The sequence below is a fragment of the Neopelma chrysocephalum genome, unplaced genomic scaffold, assembly GCF_003984885.1.
Source record: "Neopelma chrysocephalum unplaced genomic scaffold, ASM398488v2 Primary Assembly neopelma1_143, whole genome shotgun sequence".
Lineage (NCBI taxonomy): Eukaryota > Metazoa > Chordata > Aves > Passeriformes > Pipridae > Neopelma > Neopelma chrysocephalum.
This window is the reverse complement of record NW_020897805.1, coordinates 2,186,788-2,200,063: the sequence shown is the minus strand read 5'-3', so window position 1 is coordinate 2,200,063 and position 13,276 is coordinate 2,186,788. Positions and strand designations below refer to the sequence as shown.

Genomic DNA, 13,276 nt, shown 5'->3' with positions numbered 1-13,276 from the left:
TGGTAGTAGCTAAATATAAGGCAAGTGAGTTGGTGCCACCCTGGGAAGCAGAACTCATGGGAGGTGTGGTACAGAGATAGCAGAGCCTGCTGCAAAGAGGCAGACGGGCTCTCCCACTGACTACTCGCAAGGTGTTCCACAGTTGTAGAGCTGTGGCTGGAGCTAAAACCCAGTACCTATAGGACATAGGGAAGCAAGAAAAAATTATAAGATAAAAGAATTAATAAGACAAGGAGTTGAAAGCTCAGATATTCAAAGGATCGCAGAGTGCCTGGGATTTTCCGTCTTTGAACCCGGAAAGATTCATACCTGAACTCAATATACATAAAACCAGCCAAAAAATACTTTTGCTGATCTCCTTTTGAGTGTGTATTGATTTGACTAGCTACCTTATAGCAACAATGTTGTAATACACACAGGCCCAGATGTTTTCTGATAATAAAACTGTAGCTTGCTAAAGCTTTCAGAGGGAAGATACTGAGTCTTCTCCAGGAAGAGAATGGTGTGTCCTGCAAAAGATGTGGCTTAGTGCAACTGGAGAGAATTAACCAGCTGGAGTATTTGCTGCACAGAACAAGCCAGTCTCAGCACCAGATAGCAGTCTCCAAAGCCAGTTCCCGTATTAAGCTTTTGTTTGTCACGGAATAGAAGTTAAAAAATCAACTAAGTGCCTTGAGCATCATGTGACATCTGTTTTCAGCAAGCAACCAGAGGGTGGGGAGGCTCCCAAGTTAGCAATCGCATGAAAATTAAAATATTCAATGGCAGCACCCACAGAATCTCCGTCTCCCTGTAGAAACTGGTTTTGCTGCTACAAGCACATTCATGTTGAGATCATTATATACTCAGCAGTTTATGATTCCTTGCACTTCGGAGGATATGCCATGTCTGTTTTGAAGGTGGATGGCAGAGAATGTGAACACTGATGTTATATACAGGTAATTTAAAATACTATTACACATTTATTTTAAGCTAGAACACCAGTAGATTTTATATACACCATCTTACACCAGAATCACTCTACCTAGCCCTTCTGGATTTAGAAGAAGCAATATTACAGACATAGAAGATAAAATGACATTCTTCTGTATGATAGAAATACATATTTTAGGACAACTTATTCAGAAGTAGTCATATATATGGTCTTTTCTTTCAGATCTCTCCAGATCTTGTTATTTGAATAACAGTCCCCAAGTCTTTTTTTTTCTGGGTACAACCATGTTTCAAAGGTGTTTTCAACCTATGGTTCCAGGCATCATTGTTCTTCCAGCTGCATTCTGCCTGACCACTTCCAAACAACTTGTTTGGAACTGAGCTGTGCTTTTTTGTTGGTACAAGGACCCAGAAGAAATTACTTATGCATCTAGAGGATTTAGCGACCTTAAAACACTAATTTGAGACAAACCTGTAACACTGTTCCACTGGAGATGTGTGAGGCCTTTGACAACAGAAATTTTTTACTTTTTTTCATATGGGAATGTAAAACTACCACCATTAGATTTAACTCTTAGCACTTTGCAAGGAATGCAGTAGCCATCAAACAGAGAAGGGAGTCAGAGAATGATCGCTGATAGCACCCAGGTGCTTCACAAGGAAGCTGCAGCAAAGTCTATTATTATCTCTTGCGTTACCTTTAAGGTTTTGCCTGGAGGCCAGGGCTGATATCAGGACTCCAACCTGCCAGGGAATTTACAACTACTTGCTAAATCACCTTCCCTGCCCTGGAGACTTTCTATTCTAAAAAGTCCCTCTTCTATAAATGGAAAGGTGACACATAAACCAAATCCAGAGTTAGATATTGCAGCAGGTTGCCTGATGTCTTGCAGATTATCCATGACAGAATCAGAAGTGTCATCTGGGAATGCTATGAGTTTCAGCCCTATGTCTTTCTTAGCCAACCTCCATTATAGGCCAGAAAGACATGGACTAGTGTGACTGAAGTCTTCAAGTCACCCTAGTTTGTGGAGGCACTTGTGGTTATGAAAAACACCCCACATTGCAGGTACAATGGATATGCAAAATCCCACTCATTTCAGTTCCCATAAAAATGAATATTCTACCAAACATCATGTTTTCAACAGAGATTAGACTGCTCTGTGTTTCCTTTTTTTTAGTCTTCTACTGAGTAGAAAAACTCTCATGGAAAATAATACAGTTTATTTCATCTGTGTGAGAAAGGGCAGGATGTTTTGCTGGTTATTTCATCATGTGTGAAAAACAAAATGTTGCCAAAACCTACATTGAACATACTTCCTTAAGAAAAGCAGGTTAAATTACATTAAGCCTTAAGGGGTTTTAGTCACCGTAGAAAAGTCAGTCTATGGTTTCTACTGTACTAGCAGGTTGGAGTGCCCATACTTGCCCAGAACACCACTTCTCTATTATAGCACCTTTTGAATTTTGCTTTGCATACTGGTCTTTAATTACAAAATGGTTGTTTTCTTTTTTCTTTTTTTTTTCTTTTCTATATGTGAGATTTTTTGAAAACTCATCTAAAATCCTTTCAGACAATATTTTATCTTTCTGTCTACATATATCAAAACTGTAGCCAAAATTCCTTAAGTTTTATGAAAAATCTGTATATGAAAGGAACAGATAGTGCTGAACTGGAAAAAAGCAGAGGATTTATAACATCTCAATTAGTTCTTATATCTTTACATTTCTGGGACATCAAACATGAAATGGCACTTACAACAGAAAGGTAGGCAACTGAAGGTGACCCATGTTTGGCACTTAAGTTGTTTAAAATTTTTATCAGCTCTCTGAATGCCTATTTTAGAGATGTAACCTCCCATCTTCAGTGTGGTGTACTCAGTAAGTTTACTTACAAAAAAAGAACAATGCTTTCCTCTGCACTCATTTGTATGCATCATCCCCATGATTTTATGGCAGATTTTCATGAAACACGTACCTGAAAAAAATGTTGTTAGAATCAGCCTTTAATTCCTCAATGTATTTTACTTTTTCTTTTTTTAGGATTTTCCAGGGTGAAAAAGGCTCTAAAGAGACAAATACAAGTAAGTCATCAGCAGTGAAATGTGCCAGTTGCAAGTCTTATTATTTGAGTGCTGACAGGTCATTTCCCCTTTGCCTCTTGCATAGAGTGTAATATTATCATCAGTCAGCAGAAGGGCAGGGAAATCACACACCAGGCAGGGAAAGCTTCTTCTTTCCTTTCCCAGGGAAGTCTATGACAGGAAACAAAGGAAGAAATTATAAACTATGATCAAATAAGATAGAATCACCCACTCAGGATTTTTGTTTTCCTTTCGCTGCATGTTGAGAACAAAAAGCTCAATGTTTAGCTGCTCCAACCTCGAGAAATCCAAGTCAGTTCTCTGAGCACTGAGGCTTTAACGTTGACTAAAAGCAAATGCAGAGAATGATTTTGTTCCAAGGGGAGGACAAGTGGAGCAGGTTGGGAGTGGACTACACCTCCACCAGCCATGAAGGGCTGTTAAAGAATCCACCTTTGCAGTTAAAATATTGGCTAGAAAATTGGCTTTTTTCTGGGTGCATGTCAATCTGACCTATGAAACAAGGTGCAGCACTTCAAGTGTGCAAATATGTCACTGAACCTCAACAAAGCCCTTAATTATACAGTGGTTAAGGAATTACTGCATTGCTAGGAGCATGAAGTGCTCAGTAATATCCCACAGCTGTCTGAAGAAACCTTTGTGCCGCTGCCAAATAGTTTGTGGGGACATTAAAACAAATAGTGATTTCTCAGCAAAAAATTAGACTGAGGTCCTTTACTTACAAAGAACAGCAGTGTTTCTGGGCTCCAGATCTGGGCAATCCTGCCCATGCCAGTAAGATAAAGGGCTCTTAAATCTTTTCTCTGTTCCAGCTTTTGAAGGGATGTAGATACCTCTTTTATCCCTACTTTATATTGGTGTATCTTGGTTGCTTATGGTGTGTCTAGTCCATTCATCTCTTCTCCCTTTCAAATACTGTTAGCATGCTTGAGTCCTTATGCTGGCAGACATCAACAGCTGGAACATAGACCCTAGGGAAGTGATAAGTTATCAGACGCAAGGGATATATCCTCATTGGATGGGATTTTAAAATTTTGTTAAAAGCATGAAACTAGTGAAGATAGAAACTTGTGGCATGCAGGCAAGTTTTTGAAATGTAGCAGTTTTTTAATGGCAAGAAACCTGGTCAATGTAAAATGAGAAGATCCCACATGTATGGAATGAAGAGATTTATTTTTGGAAACAGAGTTGAAGAGTTCTGCTAGTTAAACTAAAAGAGTAACATCAAGCAAAGTAGAAAAATGTTATCATCTAGATGTGAATTGTTTGCTATTATCTTGTTTTGTTGCTTTAGATGAGTCAGCATTTTTCAGTTTCTCACTGACATATCCATTTAGAGGACTATAAACCTCAGTTACCACCCAGACATGCTGTGCAGTTTGACTAGTGACTATGTGAAGAACATGCTGCTGTCCAAGATAGAAGATCTTAGAGATGTGCAAAGCCAAAAGCGTTTTTAACAGAGGAGAGTCTGAACATCCGAAATACTATGGCTTGGTTTTGTTCCCTTTGTAAATCTTTTCGACAAACATGCAGCTCTTCAGAGTCAGCCATTCTCTGAAATAATTCAGAACTAAATTTAGCAATTAAGTGACCAAATTTTGTGATGAAATAACCTGACAGTTGTGTCAACAGCACTGTCCATCACCAAGCATCAGTCCGGGGAAAGTCAGGTGGTGTTCCCTCAGGGTTCCTGCTGCACAGGATTTAAAAAAAAAAAGCTCTGCAGGGCAGAACTGTTGTAGCAAAGTAGCCTTTGATTATATGCCTCCATCCCATGTTGGCTCCATACAGTCTTTTTCAGGCCTGCCACTCCTTGCTGACACATTACCAGGTCACCTCCGCTTCCGTCCTTTTGCTCTCTTTTTCCCAGGCAGGCCACCCGCCCGGTCGTTTTGGACAAGTGCCATTTAGCAAAGCCTAAGGAAGGCTGCAGACCAGAACTGTTCTTCAGACCAGATAGAAATCTATTAAAACTGCTGGATTTTTTTAACTGCTTTTATGGGCCGCCAATGTTACACATATTCATATCCTTTCGTGGAACAATACATATGGCTGCATGTGAGTCAGAGTGAATTTTCTTGGCAACCAAAAACGTTCAGGAGGTGGATTTGCCAAACCCTAAATTATTCAGTGTCCTTCCGTCTCTGGGGCATTTTAATCTCTGCGGCCATGAGGCTCTTGAATGAAGTGCTTGTGTCAGTCAGCATTCTTATTAAACAGGAAGATGACCTTTCCTCCTGCCAGTTCTCAGTGCATTTCCTGCTCAATTCACTGGCACCACTCACAGAAATAATTGGTAGTGTGACCTTACCTTGCTTGCATAGGTTTCTGTTGTCTATGGCATGAGTACTGCTCAGGAAAAAAGCACCAAAATGCAGATGCTTCTTTGGAAACTCTCTGACAACTTCGCAATGTCTTTGCCTTTAGTTTATTTTCTATCAAGTTTTCACATGAGTTCCAGGGGAAACAGTAGGGTTGATCTCACCTTATAATGTGACTGATAATGTGACTCTTAGCAGCTGGGAATAAATAGCATGGTGAGTGTGTGGTTTTAGGAGGAAATGGTTCCATGTTTCCTTTCACACTGCTTTCCAACATGATGATATTTTCCTTTATTGTATTGATTGCTGATTACAGACTTCCTTTATAGGATGGCTCATCTCCTTCCTCCCTTGAATAGTGCTTAACCTTCAAGGAGCTAGTTTCTTGCAAATGGGAAGTAAACTTTTTTGGGATTTGATGAATATGGACTAGCAGTATATCATAATATGCTGAATACCTTGTAGTGTCCCAACTATGTTTGGGGCTCTCAATATGTTCTGTGGATGGAAACCAACCAGGAGATTAGTTCTACTCCCACCTGCTGGAAATAACGTTGGGGGGGCAGATAATTAAATATATTCCTGCAAACTCTTAATGGAGTTGTAATGAAAAGGAACTCAGACACATCAACACTCTTTGTGTTTTAGTGTGTCTGAAATTGAAATTTGAGTCTGAATGTTATAAGGGAAGGATATCTCTAAGGAGAAAAACAATGAATGATTCCTTTTCTTCTGCAGAGGCTGAGAAGCTCTGGCTGCAGGTTAGTGCCTTTGTGCACGACTGTCAGTGTAGAGGTGAATGTGTTTCAAGGTGCTGATTCACATGCTATGTGATATTGCATTACAGTTTTGTTACTGACAATGGCTTGGGTAAGTGATTCCAGAGAAACCAAAATCTCCTATGCTCAATGGATCATCTACTTAAAACTTTATTTACTTAGTTAATTTATCCTTACACTCATTTTCAGGCCTTGTGTTTGTGGTGAGGGTAGCACGTTCCTAGAGAACTAACGGAACGTTATGGGCTGCTGAAAAAAAAGTTGCATTCAGAAGCCACTTTAGTGTGATCAAGTAATTTTTCCTATCATATCAGGCTTTGAGAAGGAATGCCTACCTATCCAACCAACCAATCATATTCCTGAAACGAGTGAGTAATTGAAATTCTTTAATGTCTAATGAATTGTGAAGTATTTTTCAGTTCTTTTTTTTTTTTTTGCTAAGGCAGAAATTGCCTTCGGACATGGGTATGTGAAGAGCAGACTCACTGCATTCAATTATTTTAAATTTCTGGTGCTTCACTTTATTGCAGAGTACCAGTATTGGAGAAGGTCGGTAAGCAGAAAGGTACAGGTAGTGCAGCTGAATGAGGAACCCATTTAATAAAGCTGCTGCAGCTTCAAATGTAAATGGATTCAGTCACTTCAAATCTGATTTATACAAAGTTAGCTTATATCTACAAGTGACAATTTAGCTTATAGTTAGACAAAACGTGGGACATGGCTCCTATTGATAAGCACAGAATGGACATTAAAAATTACCTTTTGTGCTTCTTGACTGAATCTACTTCTTGGTTACTTGGTGTGTGATAATTGGAAAAGCAGGGCAAGTACATACTCCCTAAGTGATGTTGGGGGAAGGACCTTGTATACAAAAAGCTACAAGACAGGTATTCTGGTTCCTTTCCCAATTCATTAAGCAATGCTGTGCTTTTTGTTGTGTCTGTTTTCTTGCTCTCTCATGTGTCAGTGTGGGGTTTTCCCATTCTTCAGGCTAAGACAAGAATGAAGGAATGCCAAGGAACTTATAAAACTATTGCTTTTGATCAACTGAGAAATTCACTGGTATGTAGTTTTAAATGGTGCACCTACTTGAGTTGCCTGGATAATAAGAGGTCTAGTCCACTACAAAATCTGTTAAGACACTTATATATTTCACGTGCTTTTAGCAATGTCATCACAGATAGATATTTCATCTATCCAATTTGGCATCCTGCCTTTTGACCTGGCTGGTAACTGAGAGTTAGGTGATCAGCATGGTTTCCAGTCTCTTCTGTCACCGTGAAAACACACATAAGCTGCTTTACTGTAGAAAACAGTAAACAGTTTTGTGCCTTAGAGGGACCCTTGATTCATGAGATGCAAAGCTAAGTTTTAGTACCAGCTCTGCCACTGACTCACACATTGGCTGTATGAACCTTTATTACTGTTGGATTATTTAAAATGTCCAGCCCACTTATTTAAAGCTTGTCTGTTCTTATGATTCTTGTGATGTTTTGTAGAGTTATTATTTATTTCTTTTCAGTGCCAATCAAATATTTTCATATATATTCAAATTAATTCCCTGAAACAACATCTTAAAGCATGTTCTTTAAATGGAGGTACCTGCAAATTCTGTTGATAGTCAGAATACTTAGCTGTCTGTCAGGCTAAACAAGTGTCAGTCTGTTGGGTTGAAGATCCCTTCCCCAGCTGAACTCTGCTCATGTGCCTTGTCATCTGCAGCTTCACCTCAATGAGAGGAGGATGAAGGCCTAGCATGCAGCTGAAGTCTGGGAGGAGGTTTCCTTCCTTCCTTCCTTCCTTTGCACGTGGCTGATGAATCTACTAACACTGTATGTTATGCAGACAAAAAGCTAAAAAATACAGAGACAAGACCAGAGGACTCAAGGAAACAAGAAGTAGTAAGCAACATGAGTCTCTAGGGAGCTGGTCACCCAAGGAGTGGAGAGTATACTACTGTTCAAAGAGATTTGAAGAATTATTTAGGGCACAAAGATGACCAAAATGTACCTCTCCATTGGCATTTACATGACAGAAGCTATTTATGAAAGAAATGTCACTTAGGAGAACCCCTGGAGCAGACTGTACAGATTGTGTCCACTGGTTGTAAGTATGTTTGGGCTGAAAATTGAAGTTCTCTGATGATCACAGCTATTGGTCTGGAGCATATTCACAAATTATGAAATGAGGCAAAAAGCATGTCACTGTTTCACAGAGAAAAACTGTCATTTTAAGAAACAGGATGTTATGAAGTGGCTTCCTTCAAAATGTGAGGCTCAGCATGTCCTGTTAATCTGATATTCTTAATATTTGTTCTCTAGCAAATTAAAGCATTACTGTTCTAAGGATCCTTATACTGGGGTTCTTGTATGTTTGCTTTTGAGCATCTGTGTTTGGATAATTTAATCTTTGTTTTCATCTCTGTCACTGGACTTCTTCAAGGAAACCAAAATATTTTGTAGTAAGAAAAACAGTGCTATTAGGCACAGGCTGAAACATAATGGAAATACCTCATGCAACATAATCTCTTTTTAATTGGTTGCATCATTCAACTATTGCTAGTTAGAGAAGACACTGGAAACAAAATATGTGGCCTCAGAAACACCGAAATGTGTTCTAAAAAATAAATATAGAAAATTAATAAATCAGAGTAAACTTAATTGTACAGAAAATCTCAGCAATCAATCGTCATGCAACTGAGATAATTTCAAGTGTATTACAGGTACACAGGAGCCTGAAATAGCATTTTTTGCTTTGGATGACACAAGGTGAATGTTGGTTGGTGTTCACTACCATTGCTTCATCTGCCTCAGCAAAGCGAGGCCAACATGGCCCACATGGCAGCATGGTGTGCTCATTACCCTGGGCCCTGCCAGTGCCACGGGCAAGGCAGGTTTGTCTCAGACTGAGTTGGACTCTCTCAGTGAGTCAAGGGTTGTACACATTACACCTCCATAGACCTCCTCAACACACCAGCTACCTGCATGTGGCTGGTGATGTGTGTGTGCTGAAAGCACTCAGCAATCTCCATTTTATATTACAGGAAGTTTGGTGTGCATTTTCCAGGTAGATCTAGTTCAGTTGTGATGCTGAGCTAGGCACCTGTCTTGTAAGAGTAGAGTTTCTGGGAAAACTTCACATCCAAAGAAATTTTTTTATGAATTCACAATACAGCTTAAGCTGGGTCACCATAGGCACAGAAGTATGAAGGGGCTTCTGCTTACCTAAAGCAGTCAAATAAATTATATTTGTTTGACCAATATAAAGAAATACAATAAGGAAACCTTTTTCTTGTACCTCTGATCCCTTTGTAAGAAGGGAATGGAGGTGCCAGGGAGCAGCAGGGCAGTTGCTCCCACGGGGAGAGGAGCTGGCAGTGGGGTCTCCTCCCAGGGCAGGCAGGGCTGTGCCCACACCGGCTGGATTGCAGTGGGTGAGCGGGGCAGGCGCAGGGATGGGAAGGAGCCTCAGGCAAGTGCCGGCTGCCAGGTGAGCCTGTGGGGGCACGTCGGAGATCAGACCAGGAGGGCAGCGGGGCAGGGAGGGACGAGACCAGGGACGTCCCTACCCTCAACACAGCTTGGGCGAGGATCGAGGCTGAGCATCTTGGCTTCAGCACCGCTCCTCAGCAAAAGCAGGACAGGCCCCAGTTTCCCAACCTGAATCCAGATTACAGCCAAGCACTATTAGCCCAGACCTGGAGCACAGACATATGAACCCCAGGGCAGGGGAGGTGCAGGCAGGTAGAACTTGCACAGCCCCATGTTGGTCTGGCATCTGGGAGTGGGTGGTGAAGGTGGCTGGCACGGACTTGTCTCTGTTCAGACATGTGCCCAGTTGTTTATGCAAAGAAATCTGAAGCACCTGTTTATTTTCAGACATCGTTCATGTCAGTAAGGCTATGGCTTTGTCTTTAATTTCGACAAGATGTGTAACTGCAAGTGTTCAGGGTTTTCAGTACAGCTTATTTGTCAGATTAAAACAGTTCAAAAGCCAAAATCTTTAGAAAAGATTAAATTACCAATTTGCCTATTCCTGATGTGTGAGGAGGAGAGCAATTAATCATATCTAGTATTTACATAGCATTATTCAGGCAAATTATAAGGAGATATATCATTACTATTTATATAATCCAGAGGAGAAAAACAGGTCTCAGCAAGGTCAAACAAGAGATGAGCCAGCATGTGTGAGGTCAGTCTTCCAAGAATTATTTGGCACATGAAAGCAAACTGTTTTTTTTTAATTTTATTTTTCCCCAGAGATACTAAACATCCACAGCTTGCTTTGAAATTACCAGGAACTCCAGCATTTCTGAAAATCAGTTTGTATTTGTCACCCATTTTTACTTCTAAATAGACAGGTAACTTCTGGTGCAACAGTTTGAGCCAAGCACCTTGCATACAGAGAATTCACACCCAGCTCTTATGGAGGATTAGAAACTGGGATCCATGACTGAAAATCATATTTACATCCAGTTTTATTATAAAGCATCCGGTTATCTGGCGTGACAGAGCAGTAGCTTTGCTCCATTGCTCTGTTTGAATCTGCCAGGTTACACTAGTTGCCTTGCTGATGATTTTTTTCTCATTTTCTGATTTTTCCAGCTCACAGCTCCAAAGGAAAAGCTGTCTGTGGGGTCTCTACAATACAGCTTTGCTGAGGCAAAGCTTCTTAACCCTCTGACATGTCATTGTCCCTCAGCTCATCTCTTGCTAGTGAAAAATGCACTCCACACGTGGGGCTGAGACTCTACGCAAGCCCCAGAAAGAAGCCTACGCACTTGGATTCCAAGGAGCTGAATGAAGCAAATTGCACCATTTCCCATCACTCAAGAGCACCCAGTTGTAGCCAGCATCCCCCCTGCACCTTCAACCTACTTCTATTCCCAGAATACCAATTACCTAGTGGAAGGAAACAAAGAATTTCCTTCATACGTCACCAGCTGGGACCAGGGTCTGAAACCTCTTGGGAACAGCCTCCAGATGGACGTTAGCCTGGAACTGGAATGTTCCCAAATATCTGAGGAACCCCTCTGAGCCCTCAACCAAGGTGCCTTGCTGGCTACCCATTTCTAACTCAAGTACTAATTCCCAAGATAGTTCTCAGTTGGATCAAATAACTTGTGCCAAATCTGATGTTCAGTGTTGCTTTTACTCACAATAAGACTTAATGCAGTAGCCCCATAGCTCCTGTGCTACCTGCTTTCACTGTAGGGTCTCGTAAGGAAGGACATACGCCTCTGTTGGTGCAGCTCCAGGATAACGAGTGAAACAGGCTCACTTCTTTGGCTGTGTAGGGCATGCCTAAGATCCTTCCTTTCCTTCTCCATTCCCCAGGATACTGACAAAATTTTGCAGAGAAGCCTGCCTGGTACTGTGTGAACTGCATCTGCTTTTTAGTGCAGCTCGCCAGTCTCTTCCAAATACCACAGTTGTCTTCACATTTTGAAAAGCAATTAAAATCAACAGCACGTAACATATTACAGCTGTAGCAAACATTTCCCTTGGCCACGGCAAACAGCCCTGGGAACTCTAAACTGCGAACAACAGCCCCTCCTCCTGTCTGCAATGGGAATGCACATTTAGGTTCAACAGAGCAAAAGTGATTTTTCTCCCAATTCTTTTGTTTGTCCTTTGTAAGCCACCTGGAGACCCACAACCTCCAGAGTACTGCATTTAGAAAAATTAAGTTGCCCTGAGCAAATTGGGGCTTATTATTCTGGAGTTTATGAAAAGCATAGACCTTAGTAGAAATAAGAATTAATCATGGATTACTGAGAGGGATGCACACCCTGCATAGTATTCATTTCTCACTGGCTACAGGTTTATCTGGTTAATCCCACACACTGATATTCATTAGCTAAATGAATACACCCACAGCCAGACAGAATGAATTTGCGGGGTTGTTAGTTGGCATAACTTCAGTGACTGTTAACAAGCCTTCATTCTTTATATACCAGTTGTCAGTCATAGCCTTGTATGTGATTTATAGGAGAGATAAGTGCTATCATCATCTTGCAAATAAAGAGATTAAAGAAGTGTAGGGCTCATCTGAGGCTACTGTGAAGCCAGCAACTGAAAATCTGACAATTGTCTGATGGCATTCACCTCTTCTCACTGGTCACAGCTCCTGTGAGGTGCCTTAGTCCACAAAGAGATTCTGTATTTGAAAATAACTTTTCAAGAATTATGAGCTCTCATAGCTTGTGTTAAATTTATACAGGATGTTGGCACAGAAACGTGTCATGTCTCGTGTTGTATTATCCCTTTGCTCTGTGATCAACTCCTTCTTGTTGAGTTTGCAATTAAGCATCTTGCAGGAGATTCCCAATTTTAATTGGATTTGTTGATTACTTGTTGGGGCATCGCAGGAATTTGACTGAAGAAGGGTGATTTGTTCGAGGAGGGTAAGCACCACACCCAGCCATTCCCTCACACACCTCAGAGCCAAAGCAAGCCTTACAGTGTGGGTAGGTGCTGAATTTCATCACCTGTGGTGCCGTCTGTGCTTGGGGCTGAACTGAGGCAAAGCTTGGATTTTACATTTACAGGAATCTTGAGCTGCTGCTAGGATAGCCTAACATCCAAACCAAGGCAATTTCTACGGCCTGCATAAACCCATCAATCTATTTGAAATGTTTCTGTCAGTGTAAATTTTTGAACGAGTTCAAACAGGTCCTGTCCTTAAAATCTTTGAGTAAAATTTCAGCGACTCATAAGGACACAAAATACAGCTCAAAAAAAAAGTCTCAGCCCTGTCGCATTTTGAACACCATACGCACAAAGATAACTGCTGTGGTGTCTTTGGCCGCAGCCGAGCAGCAGGCAGTGGGCAGCCCGCGGGCCAGCTTAGGCACCAGCCGCTTGGTCCCGGTGGCGGCTGCCCGGCCGTGCCCGTGCGGTACCGGGATGCCCCGAGATAACCCGGGATACCCCACGCCCAGCGAGCGGGGCGGTGGCTCCGGCCGGGATCGCCCTCTGGCGGTCACCGCCTGCCTCGTCACGGCCGCGATCCCCCCGCCCCACCGCCGTGTTGTCCTGCTGTCTGCTGTCGGGAGGGTTTCGCGCCCGAGTGTTTCCATCACTCTTCCAGGTGTATGGAATGTGCTTGCTGTTGGGCTTCCCAGATTGCTCTA

General features: G+C 41.6%; 1 long non-coding RNA gene across 1 annotated transcript in view; it reads left to right on the top strand.

Annotated features, from left to right (window-relative positions):
• The window catches only part of LOC113975698, a 47,681-nt gene extending 42,638 nt beyond the window's left edge, over positions 1-5,043 (top strand). The window contains exons 2-3 of the long non-coding RNA XR_003536892.1: positions 2,977-3,017; positions 4,912-5,043. This is a non-coding gene — a long non-coding RNA (uncharacterized LOC113975698). The remainder of the gene's footprint in view (positions 1-2,976; positions 3,018-4,911) is intronic.
• Positions 5,044-13,276: the final 8,233 nt, after the last annotated feature.